Source organism: Rutidosis leptorrhynchoides, chromosome 3 (genome assembly GCF_046630445.1).
Source record: "Rutidosis leptorrhynchoides isolate AG116_Rl617_1_P2 chromosome 3, CSIRO_AGI_Rlap_v1, whole genome shotgun sequence".
In the NCBI taxonomy this organism is placed as follows: domain Eukaryota; kingdom Viridiplantae; phylum Streptophyta; class Magnoliopsida; order Asterales; family Asteraceae; genus Rutidosis; species Rutidosis leptorrhynchoides.
The window spans coordinates 105,029,461-105,043,431 of NC_092335.1; positions in this window are offsets into that span (position 1 = coordinate 105,029,461).

Genomic DNA, 13,971 nt, shown 5'->3' on the forward strand with positions numbered 1-13,971 from the left:
TATTACAAGCAATAATCAACCACTTATATTATATAAACCTACTGTCAATCGTAGAAATTAAACTTAAAGAAACCCGTCGGTCTCTCTGTTTGTATCACATTTTTGCCTAACCTCGAATTCAAGTACAACTTGGAAATCTATAAACACAGTTTTGTTAGGAATCATATACTTGAACTATCTGTAAGTTTTCACTCCTTAATTTCTCAAATTTCTCATGAATTTTGAAGTCAAACTTAAATTTCAAAAAGTCAATATTTGTGTTAATCTTAAAATTCGAATTCATATTGATGTTTCAGGATCAATTGAGGAATCGTAAAGTTTCTAGGAATGAATTACTATCTAATTCATGTTATAATTTTTATCTAAAATGATATAGATTTCATTTTGATTTTGAGTTCATGTTCTTGAAAAGTGAAAAAGCCATTGATCAAATTCGAATAAATCTTCAAAAAGTAATAATGCAGTTGTGTTAAAGATCTATTATTGAAACTATCTGCAAAGTTTCAATTCTCAATTCATAATATCGATTACGAATTTTCGAGTCAAAGATTTTGAAATAAAAAGTCAAAAATTATTCATCGGTTAAATTAAATTTATCTGTCGAAATTCAAGTACAATTAATAATCTGGGAAGTTTTTATGATTGATATAGAACCTATTTCATGTTATAAAAATTGTCCAAAACAAGCTCATTTGTGAAATCGATTTTTGTTCAAAACCGTCGAGTAACCTTCTGCTTCTGTTTATTTTTTTAATTTTTTGTTTATTGTCTGTTGAACCAAACTCCCCATTATAGATTAGGCTCATTCCAATTTCAATTATAAATTGAGTCTTAAATTGCTATTACAATGATTTGTTAGTTGGTCGATTTATGTTTGAGAAAAATGAAGAGGATGAAAATGGAAAACTGGAAATTACGGGTTAAATATAAATATAATACGGGTTATGACAATAAAGCAGAAATGGAGCATTGGTTAGAGGAGGTGTCGGGTGAGCGAGAGGTTACGGGTTCGAGCCCGGTCTGAGACAACTCTTTTTAGAAAAGATTTTAAAGGGTATACCTTGTTATATTTACTTCTATTATTATTATTGTTGTTATTATTATTATTATTATTATTATTATTATTATTATTATTATTATTATTATTATTATTATTATTATTATTAATATTATTATCATTATTATTATTGTTATGTTATTATTAGAAATTGTTATTATTATTGATATTATAATATTTAGTATTATTATTACTAGTAATAATAGTTAACATTTAGTATTCATAATTAAAATTACAATTATGATTACTATTATTATTATTGAGTTAAGTATTATTAATACTATCATACTACAAATTAATAATTTTTCTTTATAAATATTAGCATTATATCATTTCTAGTACTATTACTGTTAATAGCAACAAAAGTATTATTAATATGATCACCATCATTAGTAATGTTAATATTTAAAATTATTATTATTTCTACCAAAAATTGTTATTTTGATATCATTACAACTATATAATTATTATTATTATTATTATTATCATTTTTACTACAAATATTATTAATATTATTATGATTCTTATTATAACTACTATTATTATAAGTAATGTTATTATTAATATTATCATTATCATTATGATCAAATACAACTTTTATTTACCATTATTAATATTATATATTATTATGTATATAAAAATATACTTATAAGTAATATTACATATGAATTAATTATATTAACAATTTTTATATAAATATTCATATATATATATAACCAATTAGGTATTGTTAAAATATATGTATATACATAACTATACAAATGATAATCATTTTCAAATATATATACAAATTAAATATATAATATATAAAGTTATAATATATGAAATTGTTCGATTACGAGTATGTGTTTTAATATATATATATATGAATAATATAGGTTCGTGAATCTGAGGCCAACCTTGCACTTGTTCAATGACGTCATATGTATTTTTACTACGAAATACAGTATTGTGAGTTTCATTACTCCCCTTTTAAATGCTTTTACAGTATATTTTTGGGACTGAGAATACATGCGCAACTTTTATAAATGTTTGATTAAATAGACACAAGTACTTAAAAACATTTTACGAATGAGTTATGACTACACCGGATATCACCCCTTTATAGTCTGGTAATCTAAGAATTAGGGAACCGATCCCCTAATTGATGCGAATCCTAAAGATAGATCTATGGGCACTCACAAGCCCCAGTCAGAGAATTTGAACTGCTTTAGTACTTCAAAATAGGTATACAACCGCCAGCTTTAAAAGATATGATCTGTTTGTGAGGTGTACGCAACCATCATATTTAAAAGAGTGGCCTGTTTGTATGCTTTTGCATGACCGTGCAGAATGCCGGTATGCGGGGGATATTCTATATGCATATTGTTAAGGTCGATTACCAGGTGTTTATATATTGTATGAATGATTTTCCAGCAGTGAGCAGACCTGCACAGATTGTTTTCGAAATATGAGTATCTTGTGGTCTATTATATTATTGGAAATGATTGTTTTTGATAAACTAATGAACTCACCAACCTTTTGGTTGATACTTTAAAGCATGTTTATTCTCAGGTATGAAAGAAATCTTTCGCTGTGCATTTGCTCATTTTTGAGATATTACTTGGAGTCATTCATGACATGTTTTCTTTCATACCTGAGATTTCTAATATGAGCAAATGCACAGCGAAAGATTTCTTTCATACCTGAGATTAAACATGCTTTCAAGTGTCAACCAAAAGGTTGGTGAGTTCATAAGTTTATCATAACAATCATTTCAGTATATTAATAGACCATAAGATTTCTGTTTATAAATATATGTACACTCGCAAGTGTATAAAACCGTTCTGCTTATGTTGAGGCCTCAGTAACCAACCTTAACAATAATATAATAAGTCATCTTCGCAAAGATGGATATGTACACTCGCAAGTGTATAAATAATCCTCGAAGTACTAAACATCCGCCCACTAGCTCTTATGTCTAGTGCAGCCTACAGGATGGGGGTGTTAAGCCCGATAGATCTATCTTTAAGATTCGCGCTTACATGCTCTTATAACATGTAACTAAATTACCTAGCACATCAATCCGCAGAATATCATTTTTAATCTCTTGTCTCTATTTCGTAAAGCATTTATAAAAGCAGCGCATGTATTCTCAGTCCAAAATTATATATTGCAAAAGCAATTAAAAAGGGAGCAAATGAAACTCACCATACTGTATTTTGTAGTGAAAATACATAGAACAACATTGAACAAGTATAGGGTTGGCCTCGGATTCACGAACCTATATCAATTTGTGGATATATTAATACACGTAATCGTAATTGATCAATTATATATATATATATATATATATATATATATATATATATATATATATATATATATATATATTTTGTTAGTAATAGTATACTTGTTATACTATATGTTATTTAGATAATTATAATATATTTAGTTTATATGTTTTATATAATTATTACTTATGATTAATAATAAAAACTATATATTAAGGTTTAGTATATATTTATATATTAATTTATATAGCTTAGCTAATATCTTTTTAGTAATACAAGTATAACGTAATGTATCTTTATATAAAAGTATCTTTTTATGATAATATTGATAGTTTTAGTGATAACAAAATATTAATTTTATAAGAATGATAATAATGATAATAAGTTTAATAATAATAGTACTAATGATTATGTTAATAATAATGATAATATTTATACTACTTATGTTACTAATAATAATAATAATGATAACTAATACTTGCATGACAAAATTTATAATAAATAATACATTAGTAATGTTAATAATAATAAAAATGGTTTTAAGACTTATAACTATGATAATAATACTAATAAATGTTATAATACTAATAATAAAAATAATATCAATAACAATAATAATAATCATGGTAATAACATTAATAATAATAATAATAATAATAATAATAATAATAATAATAATAATAATAATAATAATATTAATATTAATAATAATTAGAAAGAAACTACCTTCAAAAGGATTTGTTAAAAAGAAATGCCTAGGACGGGACTCAAACCCATGACCTCCCACTCACCCGACACGACACTAACCATCTGATCCATTTCGCTTATCTGATTTAAAACCCCAATTAACTTTATTTATCCCTTTTCTGTTTTCATCCTTTTACCTTCTTCTTCACAAAACAGAAATCGACCGTGGCTCAATCCTATCTATTACTGCTTTTTTTTTTTAATTCTTAGATTTTATAACCAATACAGAAATGAGTATAAGCATTAAAATTAATCAAACCAGAATTAAATTAAAGAATTAAATTTAAAATAGATAAGAAGAACACCTTTTGAACTCAAAATCAAATTCGACATTATAGCCTGTTATGGACCACGTTTTCAACATGAAAAAAGTTTTAAATCTTTACTAGAAGCTACCTGAACTGTTAATCGAATTTAAAACAGTAACATGAGCACGAATTTTAGACATGAACAAATAATTTGACTTTTTGAAAATCGACTTTGACCTCAAAATTCAGAATTGATATAACGAATTGAAATATGATTCTTTGCAGAAAGATTTAGTAAAATATTCCTAATGAAACTACATTTACACATTTTGAATTAAGTTTTGAATTCGAGCTTTTTGAAAATAAGAACATGAACAGAGGTCGACTAGTTTCAGTCTTCTGTTTCTATTTTAAAAATAATTCAATTGACTCTGCTGTAAGTGGTAATTGATATTGAGGATATGCAATTGATTTAATGTGCTAACAATTCTGAGTAATCCAGTTGTTTTATATCAAATTGAGTCGACAAAAGATTAATCAATCAGGTACATAAAGAAAAAAAATATAAAAATATTAGGAGATGATATCGACCCTTAACAGATTTTGTTGTTACCGAATTTGATTGAGAATCAATTGGTACGAATTTTGGAATTTAATTACAGTTGATAGCAACTGGAATCTGATAATGATCCCTACTTTATATAATTACGTATATAATTAGTATAAATTAATAAATATGGTATTAATAATATTAATATAAATACAAATAATAATAGTAATAGAATTAATAATAATAATAATATTACTAATACTAATAATAATAATTTTAATAATAATAATGAAGTAATAATAATAATATCAGTATAACAACCATATTCTTTTTATCTTGTAACCACATTTAATATATAATTTATTAATTTATGTAATATTTAATAATTTCTTAATATATTATATGATATCTTTCATTGAATATTTTAATATTTATACATTTTATATTTTACAATATAATATTGATTAGGAATCATATATAAATTTATATTTATATACATATATATATATATATATATATATACTAATATATATACAATTATGTGCTAAATGTTAAGTAGATAATCAATTATATACATTAAACAATTAACCTCAAAATATAACATTATACATTTAATATTTTGATAGCATTGGCAAATTATGTTTGATCCATTTATATACAATATACTATATATATTTAAAATAACAAGCTTTAGTTATTTAAAGTTATCTTTCATAAAAACTAAATTACTTAATAGTTCATTATTATATTTGATATAATTATTTACATATATAATTATTTATGTTTACATTTCTGGTTACAATTAATGGTTCGTGAATCGTCGATAGCAGTCGAGGGGTAACTAAATATATAAAAATAGTTCAAAAAATTTGAGATTCAACATTACAGACTTTGCTTATCGTGTCGTAAACATATAAAGATTAAGTTTAAATTTGGTCAGAAATTCCCGGGTCGTCACAGTACCTACCCGTTAGAGAAATTTCGTCCCGAAATTTGATCGAGATGGTCATGACTGACAATAAATATGTTTTCATGACACATACAAGCTAAAATTTAGAGTTTTATCATCAGCGTATAGTATGGATAAAATAATTTGATTTTTCGAAGAGTACGAATGAAGCTATCACAGAAGAGTGAAATGAATAAATGCAGATTCGTCTTGTCTGATGACGTAGTCACGGTTGATTTCCAGAAATCAAGGAATTTAGAGGAAATCTTCATAATAAGATTTGGTTCTTAGATTCTCCTTTGGTTAGATGCGATAATCTATTTCGATTGTTCTGTCAGATATCTCACTATAAATCTACTCTCTTCATTTCCTTTATATTTTGGAGTTCCATACTTTTGTTTTCTCTTCCTGACTTTAAATCAATCAAATAATGATCCGGAATTCGTAGGTATGAAGTTTCGAATGAACACGACTAATGTTCTAAGATAGAATTGTAATAGTACGATCTTGATTGGTTAAATTACCAGAATTTAAGAGAAAAGATAAAACTATCAAGAAAATATGTTCTTGATATGTTTATAGATTAGATAGAATGTAAGAGTCGTGTAATATGGCACATGATGATGGTACTGTGAATCATCATGTTTCATTAGAAACTCAGCATGACTTACTGTAATATAATCACGTTGATCAAGTGTCATTATATTATACTAACTCATGCATCAATTTTCAACACTACTTCAAAATCATTCATAATTTAAATTCGAATTTTTCAAAATTTAGAAACTAAAATAGTTTCCTTTATGATATATCACAGATAGTGCGGAGAGATAATTAATATCGAATGAGAATATTTATGAAGATATCTTCAGAAATATTGAGAATATTCATAATGAAAGATACGATAATATCTTAGGATTTTAGAATCAAATTGTGATGAAGAAATTCATTCACAATGATTTAGAGCGATTAAGGAGCAAGCTATTTGCTAAAGATTTCATCAGAATCAGAATCATCAGGATTCTTTATGTACAAGTTTAGTCCTTGTGATTTGTTCAGAGTCTCCTTTATAGTTTGCTCAATCCATTTTTCCAGTACAAATTTTCCATTGAGTGTTTCCAATACTCCATTCTTTATCATTAAACTTTTGACTGTTAAGGCAGTCTTCAGTTTTCACTGTTTCATAAGTTTTTCAAAGTTCAATGTATTGATTCGTAGGCTGGGTGCTTTTCAGAATTTTCAGAATGGAAGATCATAATTCTAAGAGGTAAATGTTATATGTATACATATAACTGTTGATGTAGACATGCTGCGAGATTTCAAAATACTGATTGCTGATTCGCGGTAACTTATACGGCAATTATCGTTACAAAATGCGGATGAGTATATGATAGGGTTTTAATGAACAAATATAATGGTTTTTCGGAGAGACTTAAGCCAATGAGCAATGAAGTTGCTGGTAAGTTTACTGCTAATGTGGTGGAATATAAAAGGTTCCCCGACAACGATGACAAAAGGCAGACTTATATATCAAGGCTATAATAAGGCTAATCCGATTGAAAGTCGAAGTTGACTTGCTGGAGCTGTGACAAAATTTGCTAATTTAGAAAGAGATTGCAAAGTTATTTTCGGTAATAACAACATTAAAGGAATTAGCATAGCTACGTGTTAAACGTTTACTCAGTTTCTGAGAGTTTTTCAGGTGCATAACTATATGTATCAATCTTTTCTTCTGTAGGAAAAGTGCGGTTGGTTCATCCTTTTGATTGAGGTATTTTCAAGAATCATGAAAGGTTTGAACGCAGATTGTAATCGTCAAGATACAAATGAGGTTTAAGATGAGATCAAGTGGCAAACTTGATGAAATGTTTAGTTTCATATGTTATAATCAATATTTTAATTTATTTTAATTGTCCAATGTTATTAGTCCACAGTCGATAGTCCACAGTAACAGTCCAATAATTCATATATAGTTTAATATATAATATTCAAATTAATTAATACGTATCGTGACCCGTGTACATGTCTCAGACTCGATCACAACTCAAAGTATATATATTATTGTAGAATCAACCTCAACCCTGTATAGCTAACTCTATCATTACTGCATATAGAGTGTCTATGGTTATTCCAAATAATATATATAGATGCGTCGTTATGATATGTCAAAACCTTGTATACGTGTCCCGATATTTAAAGTGCGTAAAATAAATAACAGAAATTAAATGACAATAAATAAAATTACGATAATATAAATTGCAATAATTAAATTACGATAAATAAAATGTAATCAGTTAGCTAGGAACAGTTAGCTAGGAACAGTTAGCGTGGATTCTTAACAAAATTTCTCATAGTTAATTTGTTTGTTTCTAACAAATTTTAATTTTGTCCAATGTTTTCTTCATTATGACACTTGTTGGATTCTGGTAAATCAAAATCCAAATATGAAATTGGATGAAAATGGTTATTCTGCGGTGAACGGATACGTATATCGGTGGTTGTAAGTAGGATAATGAATGACTGTTGAATCAGATTCGAAGAATGTACAGTGTAACTTATTAATGTTAAATCTAAATATTTCTAGGGTATTACCTACCCGTTAAAATATTTTTACCATTAACAGTTTGTACAAAAGAATTTTTTTAATTACAATCTTTATGAAAATATACTTACATATATATTTTCCTCAGATGTAATCATGGATTTAATGAGTTAATATGATATTAATCTCATTTGCTTTTCGGTTTGAGCTAGAATAAATAATCTCTAAGACTTTAGAGATTACATAATCGCCATGAAGAACGAAGGTAATTGTAACGACCCGTCCTTATCCACCTGGACGAAGTCATCAACATTTGGTCCCATTGCGATGATTGACTCCAAGTAATGTCCTTAAATTGAGCAGATGCACAGCGGAAGACTTAATTCATACCTGAGAATAAACATGCTTTAAAGTGTCAACCAAAAGGTTGGTGAGTTCATAGGTTTATTATAACAAACATTTCAATATTTTAATAGACCACAAGATTTCATAATAATAAACATAATACACTCGCAAGTGTATGTAAAGCATTCTAAGTGGTTGAGCACTTGGTAACCATACTTAACTATTAATCAACGTCGCATATTCCCTTTATTATGAAATCTCACTACACCGTACCAAGTGTAGTCACCAAAACGAAGTACTGTGCAACCGTTGAATACTGGTCGTCCAGTCCGGTTGGGGTTGTCAAGCCCGATAGATCTATCAACAGGATTCGCGTTTACAATACCCATGTAAATAGTAGTTACCAAGCTACAGGGAAATATGCCAGTGGTACAACTCAACGTAGAATATATTTTTAAGTACTTGTGTCTATTTTGTAAACATTTATAAAAGCAGCGCATGTATTCTCAGCCCAAAAATATATTGCAAAAGCAATTAAAAAGGGAGCAAATGAAACTCACCTAATGTATTTTGTAGTAAAAATACATATAACACCATTGGTAAATTATAAGATTGACCTTCGATTCACGAACCTATATCAATTATTTATATTAATACGTATAATAATAATTAAACAAATTTATATATTATTATAGTTATGAAAGTTTTATATTAATTTCTAGTATATACTTAGTCTATATGTATCTTAATTTATATGTTATTTTAATACATATCTTAAATATATTTGTTTTCAATATTTGAAATAATTAGTTATTACCTAATATTAATGTAAATTCAAAAGGTTTGTTAAATTTTTATTACGATAATTTCAAATATAGTAATAATAATCATAAAGATAAAGGTAATGACGATAGTATTAATATTAAAATTTTAATAAAGATTATAGGGATAATAATGTTAATAAAAATAATATGTTTGATAAAAATGATAATAATTTTTTTTCTAATAATGATAATAATAATAAAACTGATACTTTTATTAAAAATAATAGTTATAAATAATAATATTATTAATAATTAGTAGTAATAATTTTAATAATAATAACTATAATAATAATATTCATAATAATAATAGAAATAAATTACTACCTTAAAAGGGTTTAAAAAGACTTTCAAAAATATGCCACTGTTGGGACTCGAACCCTCGACCTTTCGCTTAACCACGAACACGCCTAACCACCCTTCTATTTCCATTTTTCTGGTTTAAATTTCATACCGAAAATACTTAACACCGATATTCAGTTTCCATTATCTTCTTGTTCAATACCCAATTTACGGCCCAATCATTTTAAAACCGAAGCCCAACATATAATTATATTGGAATCCGTTTTAGCAATATAATAAGCCCGTTTAAAGCCCCATAAATTTCTTGAGTCCAAATAAAAATATCACGGCTTTTTTAAAAAAAACACGATGGCCCTAGAATACTTTATACAGCTCGATTCCCTTTCAAATTAATAACTAAGTGGGGTTTTGTTTTATTCATTGTGTCGGCCACAACAATTTATAAAGCATCCACTCAATTCCAATTTATCATGCTTATTGAAATAGATTAGAACAGAAGTAAACGGCAGCAGAGCAATATATAGAAGTGGTTCTTGATTTGTGGCTCGAATAATATATAAGGAATACGGCTGTAATAGTGATTTCTCATCTTCAAAGTTCATCCTTAATACGTAATAGAAACAGACACGTGCTGTAGCAGTAGTAGGAATAGTGGTATGGTTGTTCGGTCCATAACAGATGCAAGAATCAGAAGTTCAGCAGGAGGTATTGGTGATGTTCACGATAGAAAATAAAGAGAAAGAAGAGAGAAAATATGTAGAGAGGGACGGACGTGGTGATGGTGGTTCATGGTTGGGTGACGGTTGTTTAAGGTTTGCAAGGTGGTCCACTGTGGTGGCGAGGGTTCCTCGTTGAAGATGACGGTGGAAGGGTTTTGTGGTTTGCGGTGGTGATGGCAATTTTTGTGTTGGTTCCCGGTGGTAGTTTGGCATTTGAAGATGATGGATGATGGGGATGGCTCAAAATAGTAGGTGTGATTCACGAAGAAGGGTGGTGATTCTTAGTTAGTCATTAAACAAAGATGTTAAACAAAGGTGTGGTATTACGACAGACATGAGAATATGTCAAATAAATTTCGATGTGTGTGGTGATGATTTCTCGTAACAGCAGTAGGAGAGAGAGGGGTATTCGAATAGGGTATAAATGGTGCTTCTTGACTCAAGGTTGTGAGGGTTTCAAATAAGGTTAGAAGAGTGAGAGAACGAGAGAGAGAGAGAGAGAGAGAGAGAGAGAGGTGGTGGTGTAGGGTGGCTCACGGTGGAGTTAGGAGATCGTGGGAGTTGAGGTGGTTTGTAAGGTGGTCGATGGGTTGTGTCTCGGTGTTGCTTGAACAACAAAGTAGTAGTATTTAAATAAGGTTGATAGTCGATGGTTAGTGTATGGGGAATTCAAAGTGGTGAGTGAAAGAATGCAAATGGTTATGTTCTAATATCAAGTATCAAGTAGATGTATATATGATACATATAACCTATATGGTGGAAAGAAGAAAAGAAAACACAATAATCCTTAAATCACGGCTAATTAATCGGATGGTGATTTAGACGGGAACCAGATTTTGTAATATATGATCATATAAGTTAACTAAAATTAATTAATAATTATAATATGATAATACTTATAATATAAAATATTATTAATAATAATCAAATGATTTTTAAGTTATACTTATCAGTCGACTGTTATTTGAATTATCTCTACCTACAGTTTTAAAATGGAGTGCTATCGTGCTCCGTTGATTTAATTAATGGCGGATAAAAGTTCTCCGAAAGATCAAAAAATTTTATATTTCATATCATTGTATATATATATATATATATATATATACATATATATATATATATATCTATTTACAAGTAATTGTTCGTGAATCATCGGGAATAGTCGAAGGTCAAATGAATATATGGAACAGTTCAAAATTTTTGAGATTTAACCTAACAGACTTTTCCTATCGTGCCAGAAATATGATATCGTATTGAGAGTTTGGTTTAAAATTAGTCGAAATTTTCCGGGTCGTGACAGTACCTACCCGTTAAAGAAATTTCGTCCCGAAATTTGAGTGAGGTCGTCATTGCTAACAATGAAAATGTTTTCATGACGAATATGAGTTGATAATTAGAGTTTTATCATTATTGATTAATATAGATAAAACGATTCGATCATGTGAAGCGTACGAGTGAAGCTATCATAAAAGAGTGAAAAGTTTCGTCTTAACTTTTGACGTAGTCATGGTGGATTTTTGGAATTCAAGGAATTTAAGGAAATCTTTTAATCAGAAAGAAAATGCATTAGCACGGATTATTAACAACTGTTGGAATTACGGAAGAACAGAAATATCAAGGAAATATTTTCATGATATGCTTAGAGATTAAGTAGAATGAAAGAGTCGTGTGACATGGCACATGATGAGGGTATGATCTGTGAATCATCATCACGTTCCATTAGAAACTCAACATGACTTACTGTAATATAATCACGTTGGCCAAGCACATTATATTATACTAACTCATGCTTCAGTTCCCAACACTTCTCCACAATTCATTTATAATTTATACCTAGATTTTACAGAAGTTTCCAATATAATGGAATACAGAAATGCAAAGAGGTAGATAATTTTGGACAAGAATATTTATAAAAATATCCTCAGAAATATCGAAGATATTTATGATGATATTTTGGAGTTTCTAAGTTCGAAGGTTGATGAAGAAAAATTTTCTGCAAAATTTAACATGACTTTGGAGCAAGATATTCTCTAAAGATTTCATCGGATTCAGAATTACCTGGATTCTTTGAATATAAGGTTTGGTCCTTGTATTTGTTCTTTGTTTCCTTCACGGTGTGCTCAATCTGATTTTCAGTACCAAATTTTCTATCGAGCGTTCCTAACACTTCCTTCTTTATCATCAACTATTGGCCATTAAGACCATCTACAACATGCTACTTCGTCAGCATTTTCAAAGTTAACGGATCTGGGTCATCGGTTATCCAACTGAGGTGGTTTCAGGAGAATTGTATTTTTAGATGATTAAACGCTGATGGTAATATGGTGAAATATAAAAGGTTCCCCAGTAACAATAAAGAGTATGCATATATATCAAGGTTATAATAAGGTTGTTTCGGATGAAAAGTCGGAATTGACTTGCTGGAGCTGTGACAAAATTGGCTAATTTGAAGAAGAATTGCAAAGTTATTTTGGGTAATAATAACACTAAAGGAATTAACACAGCTATGTGTTAAATGTTTATTCAGGTTTCGAGAGTTTTTCAGATGCATAACTATATGCATAAATCTTTTCTTCCGTAGTTGAAGTGCGGATGGTCCATCCTTTCGATCGAGGTGTTTTCAAGAATCATGAAATGTTTAAACGCAGATTGGAATCGTCAAGATACAAATGAGGTTTAAGATGAAATCAAGTGGCAAACTCGAAGAATTGTTTAGTTTCATATGTTATAATTAATATTTTAATTCATTTTTTAATTGTCCAATGTTGATAGTCCCAATCGATAGTCCACAGTTAACAGTACAATAATTCATATATAATTTAATTTATAATATTCGAATTAATTAATACGTATCGTGACCCGTGTACATGTCTCAGACTCGATCACAACTCAAAGTATATATATTATTTGAGAATCAACCTCAACCCTGTATAGCTAACTCCCGCATTACTGCATATAGAGTGTCTATGGTTATTCCAAATAATATATATAGATGCGTCGATATGATATGTCAAAACCTTGTATACGTGTCCCGATATTTAAAGTGCGTAAAATAAATAACAGAAATTAAATGACGATAAATTAAATGCGTAAAGTAAATAACAGAAATTAAATGACGATAAATAAAATTGCAATAATTAAATTGCGATAAATAAAATGTAATCAGTTAGCTAGGAACAGTTAGCTGGAACAGTTAGCGTGGATTCTTAACAAAATTTCAATTAGTTAATTCGTTTGTTTCTAACAAATTTTATTGTCCAATGTTTTCTTCATTATGCCACTTGTTGGATTCTGATAGGTCAAAATCCAAATATGAAATTTAAATGGAAATGATTATTCTGTGATGAATGGATACGTATATCGGTGGTTGTACATAGGATAGTAAATGACCGTTGAATCAGATTCGAAGAATGTACA